Source organism: Schistocerca gregaria, chromosome 2 (assembly GCF_023897955.1).
Source record: "Schistocerca gregaria isolate iqSchGreg1 chromosome 2, iqSchGreg1.2, whole genome shotgun sequence".
NCBI classification, from domain to species: Eukaryota; Metazoa; Arthropoda; class Insecta; order Orthoptera; family Acrididae; genus Schistocerca; species Schistocerca gregaria.
In genome coordinates, this window is record NC_064921.1 from 941527437 (window position 1) to 941542659 (window position 15223).

Consider the following 15223-nt stretch of genomic DNA (forward strand, 5'->3'; position numbering starts at 1 on the left):
GTTATGGAGATGATGGATAAACTCCAGTGGAAGACTCTGCAAGAGAGACGCTCAGTAGCTCGGTATGGGCTTTTGTTGAAGTTTCGAGAGCATACCTTCACCGAGGAGTCAAGCAGTATATTGCTTCCTCCTACGTGTATCTTGCGAAGAGACCATGAGGATAAAATCAGAGAGATTAGAGCCCACACAGAGGCACACCCACAATCTTTCTTTCCACGAACAATATGAGACTGGAATAGAAGGGAGAACCGATAGAGGTACTCAAGGTAACCTCCGCCACACACCGCCAGGTGGCTTGCGGAGTATGGATGTAGATGTACATAGATGTAGAAATGGAAGGGCCTGACGCAGGATTCTGGAACACACCAAGGAAGGACACCGGACATGGAATTTGAAGTTAAATTATTGTTGTGGCCGTAATTTTCATCAGACTATAGTACGGAACAGAAAAACTCGTGAGTGCTGGGTGGTTAGTATCGCTCCAAGTCCATTTGTAATGCAGTCGCTGCACTACAGTTTCAGTGTGTACGAGCCTGCACACACGCGCAGCACAATTCGAGGCTAACCTCCACTGCAACCCCGGCCGCAGTGGTTTACATCAGATTTTGCACGCAGGGCCACGCCCCGCAGCCGCTGTGGGCAGAATGCCTAACGGGGCGGCGCCTTCGACGTCGCCGATCCGATTATGAGTGCAACCAGGCGGGACACGGGCGGCAACCTTGGGGACCCACGCCGCTACATGCGACAGCTGGCGCCCGGCGACGCCCAACTAAGCTCGTGCCGCAGCTACAGCAGATACGTGCGCGCGGTTTCAGCGGGTCTGTTGCGAGTCCAAAAATGAAGCAAATCGCACTCTTACCTCGTAATATCACACCAAAATGGTCAAAGATTTTTAATGTACCAGCATGCCCAAAAGTGACAATTACTGGGCTGGTTCTTAAGCTCAGAGTTATTCCATAAGTTTCATTAACACATCAATAAAACCCTTAAGAGCCAAACAAACTGGTACTCCTGCCTAAAATCGTGTAGGACACCCGCGAGCGCCCTGAAGTGCCGCAATACGACATCGCATGGAATCGAGTAATGTCTGAAGTAGTGTTGGAGGGAACTGACACCATGAATCCTGCAAGCCTGTCCATAAATCCATAAGTACATAAGGGAGTGGAGATCTCTTCTGAACAGCACGCTGCAAAGCATTCCAGACATGCTTAATAATGTTCATGTCTGGTGAGTTTGGTGGTCACCGTAAGTGTTTAAACTCTTAAGAGTGTTGGTGGAGCCACTCTGTAGCAATTCTGGACGTGTGTGGTGTCGTATTCTTCTTCTCCAATTGCCCAGTCCGTCGGAATGCCCAACAGACTTAAATGAACGTAGGTGATGCTTACCTACGTGTCACCTGTCAGTTGTATCTACTAGTATCAAGGGTCCCGTATCACTCCAACTGCACGTGCCCCATATCATTACAGAGCCTCCACCCGCTCGAACAGTCCCCTGCTAACGTGCAGGGCCCATGGATTCATAACGTTGTCTCCATAGCCGTACACGTCCATCCGCTCGATACAGTTTGAAACGAGACTCGTCCGACCAGACAACACGTTTCCAGTCATCAGAAGCCCAACGTCAATGTTTACGAACCCAGACGAGGTGTAAAGCCTTGTGTCGTCAGTGATCATGGGGTACACGAATGGGCCTTCGGCTCCGAAAGCCCATATCGATGATGTTCCGTTGAATGGTTCGCACGCTGACACTTGTGGAAGGCCCAGCACTGAAATCTGCACCAATTTTCGGAAGGGTTGCACTTCTGTCACGTTGAACGATTCTTTTACGTCATCGTTGGTCCCGCTCTTGCAGGATCCTTTCCCGGCTGCAGCGATGTCAGAGATTTGATGTTTCACCGGATTCCTGATATTCAATGTACACTCATGAAATGGTCGCACGGGACAATCTCCGCTTCATCGCATCCTCGGAGATGCGATGTCCCTTCGCTCGTGCGCCGACTGTAACACCACCTTCAAACTCACTTAAATCTTGATAACCTGCCTTTGTAACAGCAGTAACCGAGCTAAGAGCTGCACCAGACACTTGTTGCCTTATATAGGCATTTCCTACCGCAGCGCAGGATTCTGTATCTTTATGTATCTCTGTATCTGAATACGCATGCCTATATCAGTTTCTTTGGTACTTCAGTGTATATTCCCCTTCGGTATTTAGAACAGTCTGCCAAGCTGGGTAACTTTTCGATTCCGCAACTGTAGAAATCACATGGTTATGGGGCGAAGAACTCGTTGAGCCATGTTCGTAGCGTATTTTCACGCGGAAAGGAAGTTCCTTGAAGATAGTTCGATAGATAGATAGAGAGAGAGAGAGAGAGAGAGAGAGAGAGAGAGAGAGAGAGAGAGAGAGAGAGAGAGAGAGAGAGAGAGAAAGAGAGAGAGAGAGAAAGAGAGAGAGAGAGAAAGAGAGAGAGAAGAAGATGAATCTGAGGGCACAAGATCAGATGAATAAAATGAGTGCGGAATGAATTCCCAAGCTAACACCTGTATACAGTTTTTTGTCGGTCTAGCAGAATGCAGACGGCCGTTATCGTGGAAGTAGGGTCACTTCATACAGTCTTCCGGGTCGTCGTTCTTTGATTGCGTCTGCAACACGCCTCGGTTGTTGACAAACGTCAGCAGCGGCTAGTACACCTCACCTCATGGAAACAACTCTTAGTACACAAGACCGTTCCTTTTCACATAGATGTGTGACATTACCTTTTGTGGATGCGTGCAGATATTTGTATGCGGAGTTGCTGCTTTGGGTGAGCCAATTCCTTTCTTTTCCTCACTTTAGCATAAAGGCACCATTTCTAATCACCAGTAACGATAGAGTATAGGAATGGTCCGTGCTGTTCACCAGCCTATTACTGACGAGCTAGCGGAGATGCACTTTTGGCCACCTGTTGTCTTTTGCAGTTTTGGCTTAGAGCATGCGGTACCTATACACCCGATTTGAACCTTCCGCATTGTATGTAACTATCGCACGATGGTGAACTGATTGCAGTTCATCATATTTGCCAGTTCTCAAGTACACTGACATGCATCTTAGTGCAGTAATAAGCCCACCCCTATAGCTGAGTGGTCAGCGTGACGGATTGCCGTCCTATGGCCCCGGGTTCGATTCCTGGCTGGGTTGGGGATTTTCTCCGCTCAGGGACTGGGTGTTGTCTTTATCAACATTTCATCCACACCCGGCGCGCAGGTCGCCCAACGTGGCGTCGAATGTAATGAGACCTGCACCAAGGCAGCCGGACCTGCCCCGTAAGAGGCCTCCCGGCCAATAACGCCAAACACTCATTTCATTTTCAATGCGTTAAAACGATCTTCGTCAAATCCCGGAGGTCTTACTCAACGTAGAGAGTCACTGATGTCGAAACGATCCTCCGTAAAACGAGAAAACCATTTCCCTGCCGTCGTCTGTCCAATGGCGTTGTGCCCATACACGACGCAAATGTTTCTAGCTGCATCCGCTGCTGTCACCACTCTACTGTACACAAACAGAAGAATATGTCGGAAATATTCCGATTTCTCCATTTGGCACTCCATTTGCTAGCCTCCGCGGCTTCACTATCTCCAAATGGCAAACAGGCAATACGTAAACTCAAATAGCAACAACAAACAAAAAATTATAATCGATAAATAGATCTATAGTATCGGAAATACCAACATGCAGAACGAAAGAGCTACGAACTTATTCACCAACGTAATAACTGCAGTGGGATTTTTGTTTGGGTCTGAATGCTGAAAGGGTTTTTATGTCCGCCATAGATTGTCAGGATTCTTTTTACATACACATGAACGTTGTTATATCTCGTCTTACATTACTAGTCAGTTTAGGCCTGTGGCCAATAGGGTGATAAATTATGAAATTATGTCCACCTGTATAAAATAATTCTGACTGCCTACGGCTGGCAGAGAAACTAACAGTATTCAGAAATCACGTAGAAGATGTGGGCTCCACATATGGAGAAACAATTTTTTTGTTTAACTAACAAATTTTTAATTAACATACATGTTAATTATCATCCGGATCTTCTGCACGATCGCTACACGAGAGACACGAAAATTCTATATTATTCATTAAATGTGGAAGTGTGTGTGGATAATTTTAATTGTACTTCTTTCATTTCTCTGTTATGACCAGAGGAAACTACTTACTTCCGGCTCTAACTGTGGGTTCTTTGATTGCTCTGGGAGAAGGCTCATCATGTTATGATGCAAAAAATATTACTTCACTCTCGTGCACAAATCAATAGAAGATTTATTTAACTTTGTCACATTTCTTCGTCACAGGAGTACTGAATAATTTACAACTGTCATTGACAGGCAACACATCACCTGATGCACTAAAAAACTGTTCTTTTGCAGGACAAACTACGACTTTTACGGAGTACATTTCAATATAAATTTGAACGGTCGCTTTGCTGTTTGCTCATGCTGACTGCTGTAGTTGAGATCTTGAACTGGGGAGAGCTCCTGCATGCTCAACATTATATTGATCTCAGCATGAGCCTGCCATTGTGGCCGAGCGGTTCTAGGCTCTTCAGTCTGGAACCGCGCGACCGTTACGGTCGCAGGTTCGAATCCTGCCTCGGGCATGGATGTGTGTGATGTCCTTAGGTTAGTTAGGTTTAAGTAGTTCTACGTTCTAGGGGACTGGTGACCACAGATGGTAAGTTCCATAGTGGTCAGAGCCATTTGACCTCAGCATGAGGACGCTGCTATGCTGAATGGGAACGGGTGGTCTTCAGGATCGTCTCCCATACGTCGCTGCCGATTGCAGCGAGTCCTCGCTATTGTCTGTGGTATCGATTCGCGTTGCCAACTCTGACGTGGCAACACAGTCTCTTTACGACACCACATTCTCAATTTTTGACTTTCGCCAAGAAGGTAGACACCATTATAGACGTTCCTTTCTACGGACGAGAACACAACGAGCTTAGTGACACTTCTACTGTGAGTTGGTTGGCGGTTAGGACGAACCAGGTAGTGGCAACAGGGACAGTTTTGTGGAATTCTTTCAGAGCTCACTTTTTTTTTTTTACTAATTTCCATTAAGGATGGCAAGAGGAAATTTACTATCCACGACAGTGTAGTTTCGTTCTGGTACAGTTTTTAAATGCGACCCAGCAGGATAACCCATCCTAACTTTTTTCGTTTTTCCGAAGTGACAAACATGTGAAGTCCGCATCGGGTATCTACGTCCCCAATAACAGAAATCGTGCTAAGGTGTACATTGCGGTAGGACTCTTCCACTGTGAGCCGGCATACTTAACAGGAGATTAATATCAATCTTACGACTTGCTGTTCGCGAGGTACAAATTATGGTTCGTAATTTACTTTATCACAAGATTAGGTGCATACCTGCAACCTGCAGCTACATGTCCTCATGCATCTGCATAAAACCCCGTTAACACGCCCTTGTGTTCCCCTATCACTTCTCGTTGCTTGCGCTCACTCTCTCGCTCTCTTTGTGGTAACCCAGCAGTGCCATTATTCTAACTACCAGAACCATTTTATACCAGTGGCACGATTTCCTGCCACGTACAGCTGGTTCACGTTTATCCCAATAAATAGCACTTTAATACAAACTGAGAGGTGGTACGAAGGCATGACCTCTAAACAAACAACATGTCATTTCTACTGTAACCTTTGTTGCAGTTTACTTCTGTTATCTGCAAAAGGCACGCCAAATGTAAGGTGAGTTTTTTAAGTCAAGCAACTTCCATGTAGTGTATTCACGCGACGCTTAATGTAAAATTTAAACACTATATTTTAATATACACTGAAATTTATGACAATTTATAGTTTATAACTGTTTATTTATAAGGAGTCCTGTTCATTGTTATTCTTTACTTTATTGCTGATTATGTCTGGCAAGTTTTCCTGCCATTTGCATAAAAAAGTTTCATTATGAAGTTTGATTATAGTAACTGAGCAATGGTTATTCTTCTAGGGGCGCCCAGGCCAGCAAGTGATGGCAAGGAAGATAAAAACACTGGACGTTATTGTTTCCTCTGCTTACGTTGAAACTCCTATGTCATAAATCTGAGGAAATGAGAACAGAAGGTGTAACACTTGTCAGCTGGAACAACAACAAAACCGTAATAACTGCAACTAACTACGTCTATAGATATGTAAGTAATGTAGTCCGTCGGAGCAGTCAGAAAAAAAGCAAAATTGTAGTTCCTTAACATTTATGCTTTACTGCTTATAATACACACATGGGAAGTGTAGATGAACATGACCAGTATACTGATACATATCGTGAGAAGATAGGGTCAAAGAAGTGGTGACCGTTCTTAAACTGGGAACTCAATGGATCAGTTGTAAATGCATGTCACCTGTACAGAATGCTCTGTCAGCCTAATACACTCTTCTGAACTTTACAAGGTATCTTTGTCCGTAAACACTTCTCAGCAGCAGCATTCCCACAGAATTCAGAAGCCCTAATTTCAAGGTTCACACTGCTATGAGACAAGATGGCAAGGAGCATTGGTTTGCCAAAGTGAGCAGCCAAACTCAAGATCTAAGTACTGTGAACGCAGAAGACTGTTTAAATGTGAAAAATGTAGTATTGCCCACCATCCTAATCGTCAAAAGCATTATCATGTACGAAAAATAGCGTAAGGAGAAACAGTTAAAAAAATACTGAAGTTAGTAACTAAGGAACGTTAAATTTAATTTTCACAGTAAGCAACACATTCAAATCATTCGTTATCAACTATGTTAATACGTTTCACTCTAAAATGCGTTTAAGTCAATTCCTCATTATTTGTCCCCTCATTTACCACCAGCAATAAAAAACTGCAAAGGAAAAATGTGATTTAACAAAATTAAAATCCATTTTATTTTGTTAAAATGTTAAAACATGCTATGCTCTAAAGACTACACTGAATATATAGAAATATGGAAAGATGGAATGATTTTGGGTAAAAAATAGTTCTGGTGTGACACGGATTAATGTGGTACCCTTTTTGTAGTAACTTTTGTCTTTGTAGACAAATGATCAACTAGTGCACGCCTTTTCCTCCGCTGCCAACTAAATTTTTTTGCTTAAATAATGGTGCACAATACATTTTAATCATCCACTCAAATTTAGCCTCTCTCCGGTTTATCATTGTGGTACGCCTCTTCCAGGTGATCTACAATCTAACGGATAAAATTTATTATTCGATACAACAAATTGACTGCTTCAATAGCATCCGTAACTTGGTTTAAGCACAATCCTTTCGTCGTTACCCAGAAACGACTCTTTCCTTTGGATTCACTTGTTAGAGTAACTAACTCTTAGTCTCTGCAATCAGAAGTCTCCTGCGCTGGTCTCTTTCTAAATTTTTCTTTTCCCTACAAAGGTATCGTGAAATCTCAGTGGAAATGGTATTCACCTTTTCCCAATCATACACACATTCACACAGTCGTGCATCGCCCGGATGAAGAAAGGAAGTTTTTAACATATCACTTCATTCAGTATACACTAAGGTGACAAAAGTTATGGGATAGCGATAGAATCGCGTACGCAAGGTATAAAAAAGGGCAGTGCATTGGTGGAGCTGTCACGTGTACTCAGGTGAATCATATATAACTGTTTACAACGCAAATTAAGAGACTGAATGCGAAATGGTAATTGGAGCTAGATGCATACGACATCCCATTTCGGAAATCGATAGGGGATTCTGTATTCCGAATCCTCGTTGTCATGCGTGTGTCGAGGATACCAAATTCCAGACATTACCTCTCAACACGGCCAACGCTGTGGTCGAGGGCCTTCACTTAACGACCGAAAGGAGTGGCGTTTGCGCAGAGTTGTTAGTGTTAACAGACACGCAACACGTCGTGAAGTAACCGCAGAAATCAATGTGGCACGTACTACGAACGATCCGTTAGGACAGTACGGCGAAATGTGTCGTTAATTGACTATGGCAGCGACCGTTGCGAGTGCCTTTGCTAACACCAAGACACCGCGTTTAGCGCGTCTCCAGGACTCGTGTCCATATTGGTTGGATCCTAGAAAGCTACAAAACCGTGGCCTCGTCAGATGAATTAGGATTTCAGTTGGTAAGAGCTGACGGTAGGGTTCGATTATAACGCAGATCCCACGAAGCCATGGACCTAAGTAGTGAAAAAGACATTTTGAACAATTCGAGCGTGTGATCTGGCCATCCAGATCACTCGACAAGAAACCCATCGAATATTTATGACACATAATCGAGAACTCAGTTCGTGCACAAAATCCTGCACCGGCAAAACGTTTGAAATACACTCCTGGAAATTGAAATAAGAACACCGTGAATTCATTGTCCCAGGAAGGGGAAACTTTATTGACACATTCCTGGGGTCAGATACATCACATGATCACACTGACAGAACCACAGGCACATAGACACAGGCAACAGAGCATTCACAATGTCGGCACTAGTACAGTGTATATCCATCTTTCGCAGCAATGCAGGCTGCTATTCTCCCATGGAGACGATCGTAGAGATGCTGGATGTAGTCCTGTGGAACGGCTTGCCATGCCATTTCCACCTGGCGCCTCAGTTGGACCAGCGTTCGTGCTGGACATGCAGACCGCGTGAGACGACGCTTCATCCAGTCCCAAACATGCTCAATGGGCGACAGATCCGGAGATCTTGCTGGCCAGGGTAGTTGACTTACACCTTCTAGAGCACGTTGGGTGGCACGGGATACATGCGGACGTGCATTGTCCTGTTGGAACAGCAAGTTCCCTTGCCGGTCTAGGAATGGTAGAACGATGGGTTGGATGTACCGTGCACTATTCAGTGTCCCCTCGACGATCACCAGAGGTGGACGGCCAGTGTAGGAGATCGCTCCCCACACCATGATGCCGGGTGTTGGCCCTGTGTGCCTCGGTCGTATGCAGTCCTGATTGTGGCGCTCACCTGCACGGCGCCAAAAACGCATACGACCATCATTGGCACCAAGGCAGAAGCGACTCTCATCGCTGAAGACGACACGTCTCCATTCGTCCCTCCATTCACGCCTGTCGCGACACCACTGGAGGCGGGCTGCACGATGTTGGGGCGTGAGCGGAATACGGCCTAACGGTGTGCGGGACCGTAGCCCAGCTTCATGGAGACGGTTGCGAATGGTCCTCGCCGATACCCCAGGAGCAACAGTGTCCCTAATTTGCTGGGAAGTGGCGGTGCGGTCCCCTACAGCACTGCGTAGGATCCTACGGTCTTGGCGTGCATCCGTGCGTCGCTGCGGTCCGGTCCCAGGTCGACGGGCACGTGCACCTTCCGCCGACCACTGGCGACAACATCGATGTACTGTGGAGATCTCACGCCCCACGTGTTGAGCAATTCGGCGGTACGTCCACCCGGCCTCCCGCATGCCCACTATACGCCCTCGCTCAAAGTCCGTCAACTGCACATACGGTTCACGTCCACGCTGTCGCGGCATGCTACCAGTGTTAAAGACTGCGATGGAGCTCCGTATGCCACGGCAAACTGGCTGACACTGACGGCGGCGGTGCACAAATGCTGCGCAGCTAGCGCCATTCGACGGCCAACACCGCGGTTCGTGGTTTGTCCGCTGTGCCGTGCGTCTGATCATTGCTTGTACAGCCCTCTCGCAGTGTCCGGAGCAAGTATGGTGGGTCTGACACACCGGTGTCAATGTGTCCTTTTTTCATTTCCAGGAGTGTATATGGTAGGCTATAGAGGCACCGGGGCTCAACAATTCTGCAGGCACTTCTATGTCAACGTCTATTTGCTTCACTAAACCGAGCGGGACGAGGTTCGACAAGATTGTAGGAGGTATCCCATGACACGTCAGTGTACTGTTCTGTTAGTTGCAACACTAATAATAAGCTAAGATCCCATGTATCAATTTCTTTCCGAGAGACGTAACTATTAAAATATCGAATGTAAATGAGACCATTCCTACCATCAGTCTAACTTCCCGGAGCATCTGTAGTACTGAATCGGCAGTTGTGTTTAAGAGACTGGTCCGCATAAAGAGTCTTCTGGACTCATCTTAATTGAAGGTCTGACTGCGTAAAGAAACACTTGTTCAACTCCACACAGGAGTCTACCTTTTGAACTACTACTTCCACGAACACTAGTTTACATTCCACCTCTACAATGTACGATGCAAACTGTTTAGGCGGTCCGTGTAACTCGCCGTATTTTCGCGGTCGCTTGAGTCCCTGCGCAGTGGGAAACATACGAAGCTTGTGCTGTACCTCTGCTGTGAAGTAACCGCTGTCTTCCCTAGCAAGGACACGGGAGGCGGGCTGGCTGCAGAGAACGGGGGCAGCTGGATGGAAGTAGGTGAGCGAGAGGGGAGAAAGACAGACTGCCGCCCACGCTCCCGCACGCTGCACCGTTAGGACAGACGATGCAGTCAGCTCTCCTCCCATACACCACAACGTGTAATCTAATGTAGCCAGAACATCTCAGACTCATATTTCACACTTCAACTCGAAAACTGTATTTCTGGTTTCCCTTTAATTTCCCCAAGTGCTTTGTTTCCCATGTTGCTGGGATGTTTCCATGAATATGCCCCACAATTCCACTCCACTGTTTCATACAATGATTTCTCTGAGATTTCTACGTTTTACTCTGTTGACGTTCCATATTTCCTCGACGTAAGTTTTGTTCTGTGCAAGAGCAAATTTTACTTTAGTAGTTTTCATGAGCACAAATGATATTTGTTGAGCTACAAGGTTACTTATTAGTGATCACTTCAAATGCCGCTAGGATTTAAAGCTTTATCAGTAATTCTGAAAGTTACAAGCTCTTGCCGGCCGCACCTTACCGCTGACTGTCACCATTACATGTCGTAATGGGATAACCTCAAGTACATGAGAAATCGTCCCAGGAAAACGCTTCAAACTTATCACTGAAACGCGTTGTTAATAGACTTTAGTAGCAACAACGCTTCATGTTTGAAACCGGACGCTCTCCATACTATGATCATAGTTGACTAAGCATGACACTGCGAGAAATTCAAATTCAGGAACGAACCTGGAGCCCGAGAACCCACGAAATAATACGAAGATTCCCGAGGTCGAGGCAGCAACAAGCGTTACAGTTTAATACCTTTCTTCACCTTTCATTAACACAACCCCACAACCAACTGTTTCCGAAACCTAATCTCTAGAGGTTATTTATAACATTTCTTTCCTTGAATGAGCAGTTCAGTTCCACCTAGATTGCCTCAGATTCCCTTAATCAGAATGCCCTGAAGTTTTTCAGACACGTCATCTCCGTCGCCACTCAAACCTAGCTGAGATGCTCCTGGAGAACTGATTGTTAGTGCCAGGATGGTAACTGAAGGCGAGCAGTTACGCGGGAGATCTGAGAGTACCACACTTTGACTGTGCGGCTGGTCCCGGAGGATGTTCGAGCCCTCTCTCGGGCATGGGTGTGTGTGTGTTTGTCCTTAGGATAATTTAGGTTAAGTAGTGTGTAAGCTTAGGGACTGATGACCTTAGCATTTAAGTCCCGTACGATTTCACACACATTTGAACATTTGAAGTACCACACTAATTGAGATGCTGATAGAATATACTATCTAAAATACACAGCCATTTTACGAGATTATTTTGAGACGACTATTGCGGTTAGACAAGAATAGAGATGACAAAGGGGTCAAAGTTTACCTAAATTCATAATTGTTATCCTTTTTCCGTCCGCCTAGATTCATATTGCGTCGTTGTCAAGATGACGCTAGATTCTACCGATTAAACGAAAAATTTCTTGGTATAGTTCATAGCGTGCTCCGAAGTGAGACTGTGGGACACGCAGCGAATCGCACCTTCTCTCCTATAGTTGGATTGATTAGTTTGATTCTCAATTTTGTTAAGCTTCCTGGCAGATTAAAACTGTGTGCCCGATCGAGACTCGAACTCGCGACCTTTGCCTTTCGCGGGCAAGTACTCTACCATCTGAGCTACCGAAGCACGACTCACGACAGGTCCTCATAGCTTTACTTCAGCCAGTATCTAGTGTCCTACCTTCCAAACATTACAGAAGCTCTCCTGCGAACCTTGCGGAACTGTTCACAAGGTTCAACAGCAGCATTCCCAGGAAATTCAGGAGACCTAATTTCAAGGTTCACACTTCCATGAGATGCAGGTTTCGCAGGATAGCTTCTGTAAAGTTTGGAACGTAGGAGACGAGATACTGGCTGAAAAAGCTGTGAGGACCGAGCGTGAGTCGTGCTTCGGTAGCTCAGATGGTAGAGCACTTTCCCGCGAAGGGCAATGGTCCCGAGTTCGAGTCTCGATCGGGCACACAGTTTTAATCTGCCAGGAAGTTTCATATCAGCGCACACTCCGCTGCAGAGTGAAAATCTCATTCTGGCTCAATTTTATCGTCATAAGGTTCAGGTTTTTGAGTGCTTGCTGCTGTTTCTTTTAACAGAAACCTCGCATCTATGTCTTTAGAGGAATAAAGTTAAGACTTCATTTAACATGTGCCTGTTGTCTGGTCGTATTAATTCTCTGTAAATAACAGACACACATGATAAGCTCTGTCATACTCAACCTGTTTTAAGATCTTTATTAGACGCTACATCGGGGGTTTGTGGGTCAGTATCACTGATTACTATTCGGAAAGATTTCTCAGGTGGTTTTACTAGGCAGAGTGAACCTTGCTCCATACTTCCTATTTCAGAAAACAATCCGACATGGGTGTCTAGTGAATGAAAAATCTGCTTTCCGATGGGAACATTAACTTTCCCGTGTTTAGTTGAACTGGCTATACCATTTTTATACGTAATATTTCTGCAGCAACCTAATCCTCTTCTCCAGCTGCAGATGTCCTATTCTGTTCTCAATTGGTGAGCAAGTATAAAAATGAGGGCGATCGGAGATTAATATGCAACAGTGACGAGAAATTAGAGACGGCTCAGTTAGTCTACAATACTGTAGTGGGCAATGTCGAGATGAAGCTTTCGCGGAACTACGGTAAGAGTGTTGAAAAACATATTTGCATAATAGAGCGTAGTGGGTGCAGGTAGTAGCGCTATGGTATTATTAGTGTCACAGCCTCTCGCAGTGTCGTTGCAGCCCAACCAGTGGTGAACTGTATCGCGTCGCGGTGCAGTCCCGTCGCGCGCTGCCCAGAGAACCACAGGCGCCGCGCCGTGCAACAAAGCAACAGCGCGGCTTTTAATCCGGGGCGAGGGCTAGCCACAGAGTGTGAAGGAGGCCAGCGGGCAACTAGTCGCTTTCCGGGAACAGACAACCCGCCATTGTCCGCCAGCACAATGCTGCGGTCTTCCGCGCGCGCTCACCGTGAAGGTCCGCCCCCAGTTTAATGACATTACCACGGATAAAAGCGCAGCCCGTAACCCACATCCCCGCCGCGTGTGCAACGCCGAGCGCCGCTAGATAGCGCCCGTAAACAGCCAGCAGCCCGAGCTCAATCACCGAGTAATTGTTTTGGTGGATGCCTAGCCACAAACGTTCACACAACAAAGTCTATATCAGTATGTTCGGAACCCTTACAGCTTAAATGGTACAGTTTCAGTATTTTCCTGATTTTACTAAACATTTCAGCTATCTAGGTTTTGACATTCCGTATCGATCTGATGACAGAATAAACCAGCAAAATTCTCACTCACACACACACACACACACACACACACACACACACACACACACACACTATAAATTTTGTAAGAACATGATTGTTTCTATATCACTGTACCGGACTGAGATCTGGATCTCAATACAACTACAAAATAGATTTTAAACATGACAAATGAGAAACTTCCTGGCAGATTAAAACTGTGTACCGGACCGAGACTCGAACTCGGGACCTTTGCCAGTCGCGGGCAAGTGCTCTACCAACTGAGATACCCCAAGCACGGTTCACGCCCCGTCCTAACAGCTGTACTTCTACCAGTACCTCGTCTCCTACCTTCCAAAGTTTACAGAAGCTCTCCTGCGAACCTTGCAGCAATAGCACTCTTGAAAGAAAGGATACTGCGGAGACATGGCTTAGCCACAGCCTACGGGATGTTTCCAGAATGAAATTTTCACTCTGCAGCGGCGTGTGCGCTGATATGAAGCTTCCTGGCAGATTAACGGCCGAGGTATCCAGACAGGAGTGCTAATTCTGCAAGGTTCGCAGGAGAGCTTCTGTAAAATTTGGAAGGTAGGAGACGAGGTACTGGTAGAAGTAAAGCAGTGAGGACGGGGCGTGAGTCGTACTTGGGTAGCTCAGTTGCTAGAGCACTTGCCCGCAAAAGGCAAAGGTCCGGAGTTCGACTCTCGGTCCGGCACACAGTTTTAATCTGCCAGGAAGTTTCATATCAGCGCTCACTCCGCTGCAGGGTGAAAATCTCATTCTTCTATGACAAATGAGAGTTTCCTGAATGGTAGAATAATCAATTACTGAGAAATTTAGGAATGATACTAGGAATGAATTAGACTTTACAAGATGGAAATTTGAATGGAGAAGAACGTAGGGAAACCGAGGAAAGAAAGTGTACTATACTAGGTACACGCCTAATACTTGAAATAAAGAAAACATATAGCTGAATGTCCAGCTACATTGACGTAAAAATGTAACTGTACACTCATGTTAAAAAAACAAAACGGAAAAAACAAAGAAAACAGAACGACTACGGATAGGACGTTCATATTCACAGGACGTACACATTGTGTTACGCAGAAATTATTGACATTTCAGTCACCTTGGTTCAGCATGTGTCCAGTTGCCTAGTAGGCACAGGGTCCGCCATCGGTCCCGATAACTTGTTCCATGCGTGATGGCTTCGACGCGTATAGTGTGCGAATGGCGTCCTGTGGTATAGCCATCCATGCTGCACTCACCTGGTTCCAAAGTTCATCTGTGGTGGTCGGCATTGAGTCACAGCCCTGCACAAGTCATTTCACCATATTCCACACATTTTCGACTGGCGAAACGTCTGGTTGATCTGGCGAGTCAGGGCAAAAGGCTGATATCCTGTGACACCAAGAAGGCACTGTCTTGTTACAAAATGGCATCTGGGATTTTGATCAGAAGGGGTATAGCTACGGGTCACAGAATGTCATTTCGTAGGTTACACTGGTCAGAGTACCTAGGGCACGCACCGACTGTGATTTGTGTTTGCACCTAATAGCACCTCACATCGTAAGGCCCTGAGTTAGCGCTGTATGTCTTGTGCGAATGTAGTCACTGTGATGTCGCTCCCTCTGGCTT

The 15223-nt window shown here is 45.8% G+C and overlaps 1 protein-coding gene across 1 annotated transcript in view; it reads right to left on the bottom strand.

Moving 5' to 3' along the window:
• Window positions 1-15223, bottom strand: part of LOC126335384 (cAMP-dependent protein kinase catalytic subunit 3-like) — a 271739-nt gene that overhangs the window by 169567 nt on the left and 86949 nt on the right. The window lies entirely within an intron of this gene.